This window comes from Xenopus laevis, chromosome 3L (assembly GCF_017654675.1).
Source record: "Xenopus laevis strain J_2021 chromosome 3L, Xenopus_laevis_v10.1, whole genome shotgun sequence".
In the NCBI taxonomy this organism is placed as follows: Eukaryota; Metazoa; Chordata; class Amphibia; order Anura; family Pipidae; genus Xenopus; species Xenopus laevis.
This window is the reverse complement of record NC_054375.1, coordinates 12,088,103-12,102,783: the sequence shown is the minus strand read 5'-3', so window position 1 is coordinate 12,102,783 and position 14,681 is coordinate 12,088,103. Positions and strand designations below refer to the sequence as shown.

At 41.3% G+C, this 14,681-nt stretch overlaps 1 protein-coding gene across 9 annotated transcripts in view; it reads right to left on the bottom strand.

The window, feature by feature from the left end:
• LOC121400994 (WD repeat-containing protein 91-like) overlaps positions 1-14,681 on the bottom strand; it is a 1,149,255-nt gene that overhangs the window by 1,085,656 nt on the left and 48,918 nt on the right. For 7 of the 9 annotated variants that reach the window (XR_005966010.1, XR_005966017.1, XR_005966015.1 and 4 more), the window contains exons 15-17: positions 6,335-6,542; positions 4,675-4,803; positions 4,099-4,232 (exon numbers count right to left, since the gene is read on the bottom strand). The gene's annotated coding sequence lies outside the window, so the exon portion shown is untranslated. Of the gene's footprint in view, positions 1-4,098; positions 4,233-4,674; positions 4,804-5,737; positions 5,992-6,334; positions 6,543-11,413; positions 11,580-14,681 lie in introns of those variants that run through there. The other 2 variants (XR_005966018.1, XR_005966016.1) reach the window with 2 other exon arrangements.

The window sequence follows — 14,681 nt, the reverse complement described above, 5'->3', positions numbered from 1 at the left end:
CCTAAGGCATCAACTATCCTCAAGCTACGGCAAACGCCCACTCTCAAATGTTTCTTCTAATTCAAGGTCTTCGTACAGAGAGATCCCATATAAAACACTCATGGACAGCCATTCAATATTCCCAGTTACTAAGCACCAATTCCAGCGCAGGAAGCAGTCCCGCCACGGTCTCTCTCACCTTCTCTCAGATACGATACTTGCAATAACCACGAGAGATCCCATACACAACTAATGCACCGCATCAATATTTCCCAGTACTAAGCACCAATTACAGTAGGAACAGTCCCCTACGTTTGCTCATAGTCTGTACAGAGAGATCCCATAACTATGGCAGCATCAATATTCCCAGTACTAAGCACAATTCAGCAGGAACAGTCCCCTACGTTTGCTCATAGTCTGTACAGAGAGATCCCATAAAAACTATGGCAGCATCAATATTCCAGTACTAAGCACAATTAGTAGGAACAGTCCCCTACGTTTACTCATAGTCTGTACAGAGAGATCCATAAAACTATGGCAGCATCAATATTCCCAGTACTAAGCACAATTAAGCAGGAACAGTCCCCTACATTTGCTCATAGTCTGTACAAAGAGATTCCATAAAACTATGGCAGCATAGGTATTCCCTGTACTAAGCACAATTCAGCAGGACAGTCCCTAAGTTTGCTCATAGTCTGTACAGAGAGATCCATAAAACGATGGCAGCATAGGTATTCCCCTATACTAAGCACAATTCAGCAGGAACAGCCCCTAAGTTTGCTGATAGTCTGTACAGAGAGATCCCATAAAACTATGGCAGCATCAATATTCCCAGTACTAAGCACAATTAAGTAGGAAGAGTCCCCTAAATTTGCTCATAGTCTGTACAGAGAGATCCCATAAAACTATGGCAGCATAGGTATTCCCTGTACTAAGCACAAATTAAGCAGGAACAGTCCCTAAGTTTGCTCATACTCTGTACAGAGATCCCATAAAACTATGGTAGCATAGGTATTCCCTGTACTAAGCACAATTCAGCAGGAACAGTCCCTAAGTTTGCTCATAGTCTGTACAGAGAGATCCCATAAAACTATGGCAGCATAGGTATCCCCTGTACTAAGCACAATTCTGCAGGAACAGTCCCCTAAATTTGCTCATAGTTTGTACAAAGAGATCCCATAAAACTATGGCAGCATCAATATTCCCAGTACTAAGCACAATTAAGCAGGAACAGTCCCCTACGTTTGCTCATAGTCTGTACAAAGAGATCCCATAAAACTATGGCAGCATCAATATTCCCAGTACTAAGCACAAATTAAGCAGCAACAGTCCCTACCGTTTGCTCATAGTCTGTACAGAGAGATCCCATAAAACTATGGCAGCATCAATATTCCCAGTACTAAGCACAATTAAGCAGGAACAGTCCCCTACGTTTGCTCATAGTCTGTACAAAGAGATCCCATAAAACTATGGCAGCATCAATATTCCCAGTACTAAGCACAATTAAGCAGGAACAGTCCCCTAAGTTTGCTCATAGTCTGTACAGAGAGATCCCATAAAACTATGGCAGCATCAATATTCCCAGTACTAAGCACAATTAAGCAGGAACAGTCCCCTACGTTTGCTCATAGTCTGTACAAAGAGATCCCATAAAACTATGGCAGCATCAATATTCCCAGTACTAAGCACAATTAAGCAGGAACAGTCCCCTACGTTTGCTCATAGTCTTTACAAAGAGAACCCATAAAACTATGGCAGCATAGGTATTCCTCTGTACTAAGCACAATTCAGCAGGAACAGTCCCCTAAGTTTGCTCATACTCTGTACAGAGATCCCATAAAACTATGGCAGCATAGGTATTCCATTTACTAAGCACAATTCAGCAGGAACAGTCCCTAAGTTTGCTCATAGTCTGCACAAAGAGATCCCATAAAACTATGGCAGTATAGGTATTCCCCTGTACTAAGCACAATTCAGCAGGAACAGCCCCTAAGTTTGCTCATAGTCTGCACAAAGAGATCCCATAAAACTATGGCAGCATAGGTATTCCTCTGTACTAAGCACAATTCAGCAGGAACAGTCCCCTAAGTTTGCTCATACTCTGTACAGAGCGATCCCATAAAACTATGGCAGCATAGGTATTCCTGAACTAAGCACAATTCAGCAGGAACAGCCCCTAAGTTTGCTCATAGTCTGTACAGAGAGATCCCATAGAACTATGACAGCATAGATATTCCCCTGTACTAAGCACAATTCAGCAGGAACAGCCCCTGGAGTTAAGGGACCCCTTAGGGGTTAGTGGCTTGATATAGTGATTGCAGTGTTAGACTTGCATAAAGGTCCCTTGTAATCACATATTTCCTACTATAGAGTGACAGCCCCTATATGCTTTTTCTTTTAACCCTTTCCAAGCCAGCCATAGACCTGGTGAATAGTAGATTGTACAATCTGTGGCACAGAAAGTTGTTCAGAAGCAGCTCAGAGGGGTCCAACTCTGACATCACAATCCAGTTTCCCCTCCCACATTGTTTGGAGAGAAAATATTCGCACAAGGCAAAAGCCGTGAATGAGCAACTTCAGGAGGGACCCGGGGGCAACAGCTGGGGGACGGCTCTGGTCCTTGGAGACAATGTTTTACCAGCTGGGGGTGTAAGTTATTTACAAAGCAAGAAATCTCCCACTGGGGAGGTATAATCAGTTAAAGCACCTCGCTATAAAGTCATTGGGAAACTACAGGTTAATCCCATTATTTACAATAGGGAGAGAAAACACTGCCCCCTGCTGGGAGCCTCATATACAAGTATATAAAGTTTATAGTAGAAAGAATAATATTCCCTATACAGAGGTACAAAATCTTCATTATAAAACATCCATGTACAAACATGAGCGTCACAAATCTCACACGGAGATTAAATGGTTAAAAGATTCAGGGGGGTCTCATACACCCCAAAGAAATCTCCCATACTTCCAGTATCCAGAAGTATTAATAGCTGCCTGAATATACTGTATATACACACTGAGTCCAACCCTAATGAGGAGGATTTGGGTTCACAGGATAAAGGGGAAGTATAAATAATAGCTTAATAAATGCTAACAAAGCCCCCCCCTTTAATTTAGCGGCACCCTCTGCATATTGAGGCACAACGTGGTGTGTACAGTAAACCCCATGCATTTAATATTACACATATTTACAGTCTGCCCCCATGGGATCCACTTCTTTAAAGGGCCAGTGCTGCTTTACATTAACCAGAAGTAATGTTATAGAAAGTCCTCTTCTTAGCAACCTTTTAACTGGTCTTCTGCTTCTTATCAGAGTCCCAACGGGGGTCACCGACCCCAGCAGCTTTGTGAGGCTAAATGGTCATTGTCCCTATTCACCTTCCAGCCACTCATTAAAACCGATGGGCGGTTGTTAAGGGTAAGCAATACCCTAGCAACCAGATAGCTGCTGCAACGTCAAACTGTAGTCACTGCACAAAAATAATCAAAAAACCTAAATTAAAATATAGGAAGACCAATTGCAATTTGCGTCAGAGTAGTACTCTTTACATCATGTAAAACTGATAAGGGGGCTATTCTAAGCACGTTTGTAATTTACATTCATTATTTATTTAATCCAGGATATTAAGGGATACATGTACTGTGAATATGAATGAATTTTGTTACAACAGCGCCACTTGCTGGTCATTTTCCCACCAGTCTGACCAGCAAGTAGTCAAGGAAACTGACCAGCAGGTGGCGCTGTTGGAACAAAATTCATTCATATTAACAGCACACGTATCCCTTAATATCTTGGAATAAAAACAAAATAAATAATGAATGTAAATTTGAAACGTGCTTAGAATAGCCCCCTCATCAGTTTTACAATCACTTATTTTAAAGGTTTACTTATCCTTTAAACACATTATCAAGCTAAAATCTAGAGCTCTCTTCTGCCCCCTGCTGAAGGCTGGGTTACTGCATAGTTGGGATGAAGGAATTGGGGCACAAAGAAAATCTCATATTTACATGTTCAAAAATATTCTCCCTTCCACAGAAATGCATAGACGTCATTAGCAAATAGAAATAGCGGCATTCACATCAGTATTTCTTTATGCCAAAAAAAAAAAAAATGCTGACCTTTTCCAGTAGGTGGGGTGTAGGAAAGAGAAGCCGGAGTCGGTGCTGGATGCAGAGTTCAGTGTCGGTGTCAGTATGGGAGTGATTGCTGCAGGACGAGGAATGCTCTGGGGAGGTGCTCGATGCTCCACAGTCTGCGGGATACACAGACAAACACTAAATCATTTGCAACTTAACACAATTAGAAGTCCTGTTGGCTGATAGTGGGGGACTGGCTCTTAAGGTCCCATAGACGCAAAGATTTTTCTTGCCGAACAACCGATTTGGCGAAGTCCGACCAATCCTTCGAAATTATCGTGAAATTAGTGGGATTCCAACGATCGTATATCTTGCGATTTTTCATCCGATATCTGTCAGAAAATTGATCGGCCAGGTAAAAAAATCTTGATGGGTCCCAGTACAATGTATCTATGTCTGCAGGGCCAAGCAGGCAGCTCCCCTCAGTTTTCGCCCGAAACGGTATTTTTAGTTGATGGACAGATCGTACATTTAAACAATTGTTTCGAAATATTAGTGGTCTCACGATAACGATTGGATCTTTTAAAAATCTTTACATCTATGGGCAGCTTTACTTACATAGACTTGAGATACCGCTCTTCAGCTCCGCCACCTGCAGCTTTGATGCCTTCGCGAGGCAAAGGGTCGGATCTTTTTGGGACATATCCTCATTGCTTTCAGGTTGGGCCCTCCTCGGGCATCGACCACCTGTGAATACAGTGAGAATCAGGGGCTGCTCCATAATATTATGTTCTGGGCACACAATATGCTATACCCTCATACTGTACTGTCTAAGGGAATCAATATGGCACCTCCTCCTCCATATGTAGAAATACAAATATACAGAGAAGGAATGTTCTGGGCACACAATAAGCTATACCCTCATACTGTACTGTCTAAGGGAATCAATATGGCACCTCCTCCTCCCATATGTATAAATACAAATATACAGAGAAGGAATGTTCTGGGCACACAATAAGCTATACCCTCATACTGTACTGTCTAAGGGAATCAATATGGCACCTCCTCCTCCCATATGTATAAATACAAATATACAGAGAAGGAATGTTCTGGGCACACAATAAGCTATACCCTCATACTGTACTGTCTAAGGGAATCAATATGGCACCTCCTCCTCCCATATGTATAAATACAAATATACAGAGAAGGAATGTTCTGGGCACACAATAAGCTATACCCTCATACTGTACTGTCTAAGGGAATCAATATGGCACCTCCTCCTCCCATATGTATAAATACAAATATACAGAGAAGGAATGTTCTGGGCACACAATAAGCTATACCCTCATACTGTACTGTCTAAGGGAATCAATATGGCACCTCCTCCTCCCATATGTATAAATACAAATATACAGAGAAGGAATGTTCTGGGCACACAATAAGCTATACCCTCATACTGTACTGTCTAAGGGAATCAATATGGCACCTCCTCCTCCCATATGTATAAATACAAATATACAGAGAAGGAATGTTCTGGGCACACAATAAGCTATACCCTCATACTGTACTGTCTAAGGGAATCAATATGGCACCTCCTCCTCCCATATGTATAAATACAAATATACAGAGAAGGAATGTTCTGGGCACACAATAAGCTATACCCTCATACTGTACTGTCTAAGGGAATCAATATGGCACCTCCTCCTCCCATATGTATAAATACAAATATACAGAGAAGGAATGTTCTTTCCTGTATAAACTCTTTGGACTCTTTCAAAAACTTGCAGAATTTATCACAAGCACCAGCGCCACCTAGAGGCTGTTTCCGTCCTGATGTTAAGTCTACAGGTCAGATGATATAGTTGTTTTGGATGTTATTGCCTAATCCAAAGGCTCTCCCCAAGGCAGCCAATGGGGGTACAGCTGTCAGGGGCCCTGTGGAAAAGAGGGGAAAGAGGGCCCGGTAAACTTAGTAGTATGGGGCCCTATGATTACCAATTCTTATCCTGCCAGTCCTTTAATAAATATAGTTCAGTAGTCAGCCCCATCACATATTCCTAAACTATTGGGACCTGACAGGGGGCAGGACTTCCCAGTACCCCAATAGTCTGACCCTGGCTCAGCCAATCAACTGCCAGACTGTGACCCAATACAACGACTGACAGCAAAGAATAAAACGTTTTCAGTAGCTGCAAAGCCTCCTATTCCCCAAAATCGGCTCAATTCAAACAGTTTCAGGCTTTAAAATGCACTTTTCAAACAACATAAAAAAAGTTACTTGAGCTCTTGAACTGCGAGTTGATCAGTAACTTTAACCATGACGGAAACAGCGGGGGAATGAGGCTTCCAACTGCCCATTGAGTTTGGCGTCACCGTGATCCATGGAGTTTAATAGCAAATCTGACTCTCAGACTACTTGATCCTTGGCAACTGGGTCAGGAGCGTCATCAAGGTTATACATTGGCAGGGAGCAATTTTCTTTCATTCTGCAAAAAAAAAATAAAAAATAAAGTTTTGGTTAACTTCCCCTTTAAATGTCATATAGCTAATAAAGGAAAGAGGAGAGTAGCAGGGTTCTGTTTGCCCTTGCAGAAGGTAAGAGAAAGCGACCAACGATGCAGATGATTGGATTCCAGATATGAGGAGTACCGGGATCATTTAAACAAACCCCCCCCTCTGAAAACTGCCGTCTCCATGGAAGAGCAACACAACTACTTATCTGAAGGAAAGTGCCTCTTATCTGGGCCGATATCAAGTGTTTGCGTTTGAGGGGGAGGACAAACATTGCAATTAACACTTATTCCCCCCATACAGGGCTGATGGTTTGGGCTTTATACAGAGACTTTATTTACTTCAGTGTCCGACCCGCCGAAGGTTGGAAACTTTACCCAGACAGAAACCCCTGGGCTACTAAATTATTGGGGGCCTCCTCCCGGGAGGGGAGAATAATTATTATGGCTTATTATATATGTCTAATTATACAAGAGGAGAATGGGGCTCCAATTAAAAAACTTTTAACAGCCAATCGCACTTCTCGGGCCCCTGCCTTTAGTATCCTGTAAACTCCCCTTGATGGTGGTCCTGCCCACGAGCCCACCAATCAGGTCAGGGAATTAGGAATTTTCCACCTAAAACAGCTTTGGGGGTATTGTGGGAGCCTGATGAAGGACTCTAGAAAGAGTAGATGGCAGCTGGAATAACTAAGATCCCTGGCAAGTGCCATATGTTAACCGACCAATCAGGACTGTGAGGGCCCTGGACCTAAGTATATGGTTACGGGTGAGGGAATGGAATGAAGTGTCCCCTCCTTTCTCACTTTATTACATCAATTGCAAGGTCCCGGCTGAATTCGGTTAAGTCAAATAAATGGAGATATAATAAGTAATTCCTTATGCGCTGACATTCGGTCTGTGCAACTGTCAGCTGCTCTCAGTGTCACCTGGAAATCAGAGCGCGTCACAAAGAGCGGTGAGACTACAGATAAGTGACAGATAGCGGGAGCAGCGAGACTTGATGAAACGGCGCTGAGTTGGCAGCAGCATGGGATGATCATTACGGTTTACGCTAATTAATGGCGTCCCTCGAGACGAATGTACGAATGTCGAAGAACTTGCAGAGTTTCTCAGGAATGTTAAAGGGGTGGTTCACCTTTGAGTTAACTTTTAGTATGTTATAGAATGGCCAGTTCTAAGAAACATTTCAATTGGTCTTCATTGTTTATATTTTTCTAATTATTTGTCTTTTTCTTCTGACTCTTTCAAATTGGGGTCACTGACCCCATCTTAAAAACAAATGCTCTGTAAAGCTACACGTTTATTGTTATTGCTACTCTTTTACTCTCCTATTCATATTCTAGTGTCTTTTTTGGTTGCTAGGGTAATTTGGCCCCTAGCAACAAGATGGCTGAAATTGCAAACTAGAGAGCTGGTGAATAAAAAGCTAAATAACTCAAAAACCACAAATAATAAAAAAATGACAATTAAGGGTTTAGCAGCTCTACAGTTTGCAATTTCAGCAATCTGGTTGCTTGGGTCCACATTACCCTAGCAACCATGCATTGAGTTGCATTAACTTTTAGTATGATGAGAGAGTGATATTCTTAGTTTTAATTTTTTATTATTTGTGGTTTTTGAGTTATTTAGCTTTTTTATTCAGCAGCTCTCCAGTTTGCAATTTCAGCCATCTGGTTGCTATGGTCCAAATTACCCTAGCAACCATGCACTGATTTGAATAAGACTGAAATATGAATAGGAGAGGTCTGAATAGAAAGATGAGGAATAAAAAGTAGCAATAACAATACATTTGTAGCCTTACTGTGCATTTGTTTTTAGATGGGGTCAGTGACCCCCCCCCCCCATTTGAAAGAAAAAGGCAAACAATTCTTATAAAACTATAAGAGATAAATAATGAGGATCAATTGAAACGTTTCTTAGTATTGACCACTTATATTATCCTTAAAGTTAACTTACAGGGCAACCACACATTTAAGATTAAAATCAGGACTTATGAAGGAAGTCGGAGCACTGGAAGGACTTTGCTCTTCTGGCCTGTGCCCTGTATAAACAGACCCCTCCCTGGTAAGCAGATGTCCATCATGTGGGGGGATTATATATTCACTGGAAATCGAATGATCCCCAATAGAAGGAAAGTATGAAGTATGTTCAGCTCCAGCCCTATTCATTGCACTCACACCCCTTTATCAGTATCAGTTTTTCCTGCTTTTAAGGAAAAGGAAAGGCTAAACTAAGTAAGCTTTATCAGAAAGGTCTATATAAATACACCAGTAAACCCTCAAAGTAATGCTGCTCTGAGTCCTCTGTCAAAAGAAACAGCACATTTCTTTCCTTCTATTGTGTATTCATGGGCTTCTGTATCAGACTTCCTGTTTTCAGCTTAAACCTCCAGCGCTAGGGCTTGAGCATGCTCAGTTTGCTCCTATCTCCCTCCTCCCCTTCCTGCTGTAATCTGAGCCCAGGGGTATGAGTGAGCATGGAGAGACTCAGGCAGGAAGTGATGTCACAGCAAGCTAATATGGCAGCCAGTGGCGTAACTAGATATTACTGGGCCCCACAGCAAATTATTTTTCAGGCCCCCAAAATGTTTAGAGGTTGACTTGTTTCTCCAATATTTATTGAAATTGTATATGGGGCCACTATACCTCCTGGGCCCCCCTGCAACCGCAGGGTCTGCTTCCTCTATAGTTACGCCCCTGATTGGCAGCTGCTGGAATAAATATCGTAATGTAGCTTGCACTATTGCAGCTAATCTATTGGCAATAAACTGCGTAGCTTTCTTTCCCCTTTAAAAAGGCACAAGTGATTTTGCGACTCCTGTATCTGTTATTGTAAGTCGGAATTCTCAGCAGGGGGCCCTAAAAATGGCATTAATCAGCAAAATGAGGGATTGGAATAAAGCTAATTACACCACTATGAGCATTTATCCTATTACCCTGGCAGGGGGCAACACCAAAGCACTAATCAGCACAAAATGAGCTTTTTCTTTTATTAAAAAAAAAAACCTTATTTTTCAGTAAATAGCTTTTTCTTTGTACATCCCGGATACAATGGGGCTTACGATCGGAAGGAAAAAAATTGGACTTTTGCCTGTGTGTGTGTCATAAATAGGGGATAAGTGAATCTTGAGATTGATGCTCATCTGCGGAGTTAACCCTTAAGTGGGAGGCGATCAGTTACACGGAGGGAGGGACAAGGGTTTTATCAATGGCAGTCTCAGATATTTATTGGACAAAAAGTGACAATAATTGCTGGTTCCGGTGCACTTTTGCACCCATTGCTATAACTAGTGATCAGAAATAAGTTCCACTGAATTAGATATAGGAATGGGACCTGTTATCCAGAATGCTCGGGACCTGGGATTTTCCTGATAACGGAACTTTCTGTAGTTTGGATCTTCATACCTTAAGAACATTAAATTAAGACAATTGGCCTCCAATAAGGATTAATTATCTTAGTTGGGATCAAGTACAACCTATTGTTTTATTATTACACAGAAAAAGGAAATCCAATAAAACCACAAAATGTAAATGCTTTTTTTCTACTAGAAAATCATTAAACATGAAATAAACCCAATAGGCTGGTTTTGCTTCCAATAAGGATTAATTATATCTTAGTTGGGATCAAGTACAAGCGACTGTTTTATTATAACACAGAAAAAGGAAATCCAATAAAACCATTAAAAAAAAATTAAATGCGTTTTTTTCCTGCCTAGTGAAATCAGAAATTCTAGTTTGAATATTTCGGCTTGGTCGAAGGTTTTATGGACAGAAACAAGAGAACAAAATGGTTAAAAATGCACCAAAAACCAACAAAATTGCACTATTATCCCCAAAATAATATACAAAAAGGTATTGCGCAGCGAATACGCTATTCAAAATGGCGACAAAATATCTTTCTAGGGGGCGTGGTTAACCACCGTGCATGGCAGTCGCATAATACCTGAGCTCTCTAGCACATTCCCGGTGTGAAGCATAAAGCGGACGAGAATTATGGGCAAACACGGTAAACCCAAAGAATACAGTGGCGAGGAATCTCATAACCCCAAAACTAAAGACTCACAGCGTCTTTTGAAGCAGTTTTTTACTGCGACGGAGCCTGATCGTTGCCAACAGGGATCCAAGATGGCGCCGCGACGTGCCAGAAGTCCTGCCGATGAATCTGATTCGGAATCAGTAAGTTCTGAACACATTACTATGGCGCACTTTAAATCCCTTCCGACTAAATCGGACTTAACCGACATGATTGCTCAGTTTAAGAGCACGCTGAAGGAAGAGATTACTAGCATAAAAGATGAGATTACCTTGCTCCATACACGTGTTCTTGAAATTGAAACTAGGAATGAGCATGTGGAACACACGGTGGAGGCACTAACAGCTGCTAATGCCCACTATGTGAAAACTATCTCAACCATGCAGAGGAGGTTGGATGACCTCGATAATAGAGGGAGACGCAACAACCTTCGTATTAGGGGGATTCCGGAACAGCCAGATGGGGAAAACCTCATGGACATTGTGATGCAACTTTTCAGGCAAGTTCTGGATAAACCTGCCACATTTGAAATTGACATGGAAAGAGCACACAGAGCACTTAAACCCAGAGGATCCCCTAAAGATAAACCCAGAGATATCATTTGCTGTCTTACGCGTTTTGGCTTGAAAGAAGATATACTGGCAAAAGCCAGGAAACTGCGATCCATTCCATTTATGAACACAGAGGTTATCATATTGCAAGACCTATCTTGGTACACATTACAACAACGCAGAGCCATCCAACCATTACTTCAGCGCCTGAAAGACAAAGGTCTGTTATATCGTTGGACATATCCTTTTGGCATACAAGTCACTAGAGATGGCAGAACGACTTCACTCACAAGTCCAGACGACACCTCCCAGTTTTGTAAAATCTGTGGAATTGAAGAACCAGAGTTGGCTGACTGGGACAAACTCACAGTGGCTCCTGCAATCCCGGAACTTCCAGACAGAGAACATTGGACAGATGTGTCTACGCCTAAAAGTAAGAAGAAGAAGCACAAGCTGACGCCTGCGAAAAGTCAAAAGCCCGAAGGTTGAAGATTGCTCTTGACTCTTACTGCTTTTGCTTATCCCATATGGGATTATAGGTTTTTTTTGGCCTGCTGAGTTGGTAATTATCCCCATTAGTGAGACGTTTTGTGAGTATGTTTTCTCCTATATATTTTTTTTTTTTTTTTTCTTCTTAAGCATTACTATTTACTGTCTCACAGGCCTTGTGTTCTTACACTTCTATCTCCGCTTTAGCATTAATCTGGCTGCCCCAGTTTGGAGCACCTTTACTGTATACCTTTCCTTGCACCGGGAATGGTGCCTGCACATTTTTAAAATCAGTGCTATGGTGTCTATCACCCCCCCAGGGGTTTCCGACAGACTTTGTCTGTCGACTTCTAGCCACTCATGGAGTAGGCTATCATTACCCCAATATCACAGTGTTTTGTATGTATTACAAAGAGTTCAAGTATTTTTGCATTTTAGTTCTGTTATTCTTTTTTGTTTTTTCGCTGCAACAATATATCTTCCTTGGGCCAACTTTCAGACCATGTTTTTTAGCCACCAGACGGAGACGATCCACTTATATAACCTTACTTATTTCCCTGTTTAACAATGTCTGATATTAATGTAATAACGTTGAATGTTAATGGGCTGAATATTCCGGAAAAGAGGAGTAAAATATTCCGGGAAATGCATAAACAGAAAGCACATATTTTACTATTACAGGAAACACATCTTAAGGGGCCAGATAATGTTTTAATGAGGTTTAGTAATTACTCCCAATGGTTCTTTAGTAATAACCCCGATACTAAAACTAAGGGAGTGGCAATTGGTGTACATAAAAATACTGCTTTTCACTGTACTGGTACTATAAAGGATGAGGAAGGTCGCTATATTTTTGTTAAAGGTTTATTGTATAATACTAAATGCACATTAGGAAGCATATATCTTCCTAACCACCGCCAAGCTCCTTATTTACTCAACCTGTTGCGGGTATTGGAATCTTTTGCTGAGGGCCTAATACTGATTGGTGGGGATCTAAATATGGTGCTTAATCCATTACTTGACACTTCTAAAGGGACTTCTACACTCCCTCACAATGTGGTAAACAGAGTTAAAAGAGCTTTAAATCGTACTAGACTGGTTGACACCTGGAGATGTTTCCACGAGACTGAAAAGGACTATACTTTCTTTTCTAATGCCCAACAAGCCTATTCTAGGATAGACTATATACTAATGTCTCAGTGGCACTTAGATTGGGTATCCCTATCCAAAATACACAGTATTCTTTGGTCCGATCATGCTGCTGTACAATTGACATTAAAGGTCCCTCACAACCCTAAAATTCCGTGGCGGTGGAAATTAAATGAATCCCTTTTAGATGACATGGACTGTATTGATGAAATCCGGGACACCCTGTCAGTCTACACTGAGGCCCTACACACTGACACAGCTTCGCTTACCTCTAAATGGCAGGCATTGAAATGTTTGGTGAGGGGGATTCTGATCAAGCATGGTTCTCGGCTAAAAAGGGCAAGACATGTTCATACCAGCCAGCTGTTAGAGCAGATTATGCAATTGGAGGAGGAACATAAACGTAATCTCTCCCCTGATTTATTAACTCGACTGACCTCAGCTAGATTAGAGCTCCACCAACTTCTTAATGGTCAAGTTAAGCATGTTTTATCTAAAGTTAGGCGTATGTATTATGAACATGGTAATAAAACGGGGAAGCTACTAGCACGAGCGCTAAAAAATAAGCAAATACGTGCCAATATCAGACAAATTAGGGACTCTACGGGCCGTCTCCATATGACTCCCTCTAAAATTGCAGACACTTTTAAGGAATATTATGAGCAATTGTATAACCTTAATACTTTATCGGTATCAGAGACAACTAAATTACAGGAGAAAATTAAAACTTACTTAAATGCTAATGCCCTTCCTACAATGCCAGAAAGGTTCCGGCAAACCCTAGTAGACCCTATCACAAGGCATGAGATACATGAGGCAATTAAACATCTGAAATTGAACAAAGCACCTGGTCCTGATGGCTACACCGCCAAATTTTACAAACTATGTGAACCCAATATTTTACCAGTTCTACTTCCCTTCCTTAATGCTATATCTAAAGACAACCCACTAGACACGTCATTTCTACTTGCTCATATTTCCCTTATTCCGAAACCGGACAAGGACCACTCCATTTGTGGAAATTATAGGCCGATCTCCCTGTTGAATTTAGATCTAAAAATTTACACAAAAATTTTGGCACAACGATTGAAACCAATTCTTCCACATGTCATTCATAGAGATCAGGTTGGATTTGTTCATGGGCGTGAAGCGAAGGAAAATACGATTAGAGTACTTAATGGTATCTTTTGGAACTGCAATAAGAAATTGCCTTCTTTGTTACTCTCTACAGATGCAGAGAAGGCATTTGATCGTGTGAGTTGGATCTTTCTGGAATTAGCATTAGGAGCTATGGGTTTGCCTGGGCAGTTTATTGACAAAATTATGGCCCTTTATACTATTCCGTCCGCACAAATTAGAGTTAATGGCATCCTATCAGTGCCCTTTGCTATTCGAAATGGTACACGCCAAGGCTGCCCCCTATCCCCCCTGCTTTACGTGATATGCATGGAGTACCTATTAGTTGCACTTCGAAAGAATGTAGATATCTCAGGATTGCACTCCCCCCTTCAAGAACACAAAGCAGCGGTTTTTGCAGATGACCTTCTCCTTTTAGTATCTAACCCAATTGTTTCCCTCCCTAATATTTTGTTAGAACTTCATTCATATGGTAGGTTGTCTAACTATAAAATCAATATGGGGAAGTCAGAAGCATTATCTATTAACCTTACATCTGCCCTCCAGAACCAGCTCCAGAGTTCCTTCCCGTTTAAATGGCAAAACACTAGTTTAAAATATCTGGGTGTCCACATCTCAGCAGATCCAAACCTACTTTTCGGTTTGAATTATGCCCCACTTCTTAGCGACACTAAAAAATCTCTTCTGAATTGGAATAAGAAAACTTTGACGTGGAAAGGAAGGATTAATAGCGTTAAAATGACCATTTTACCTA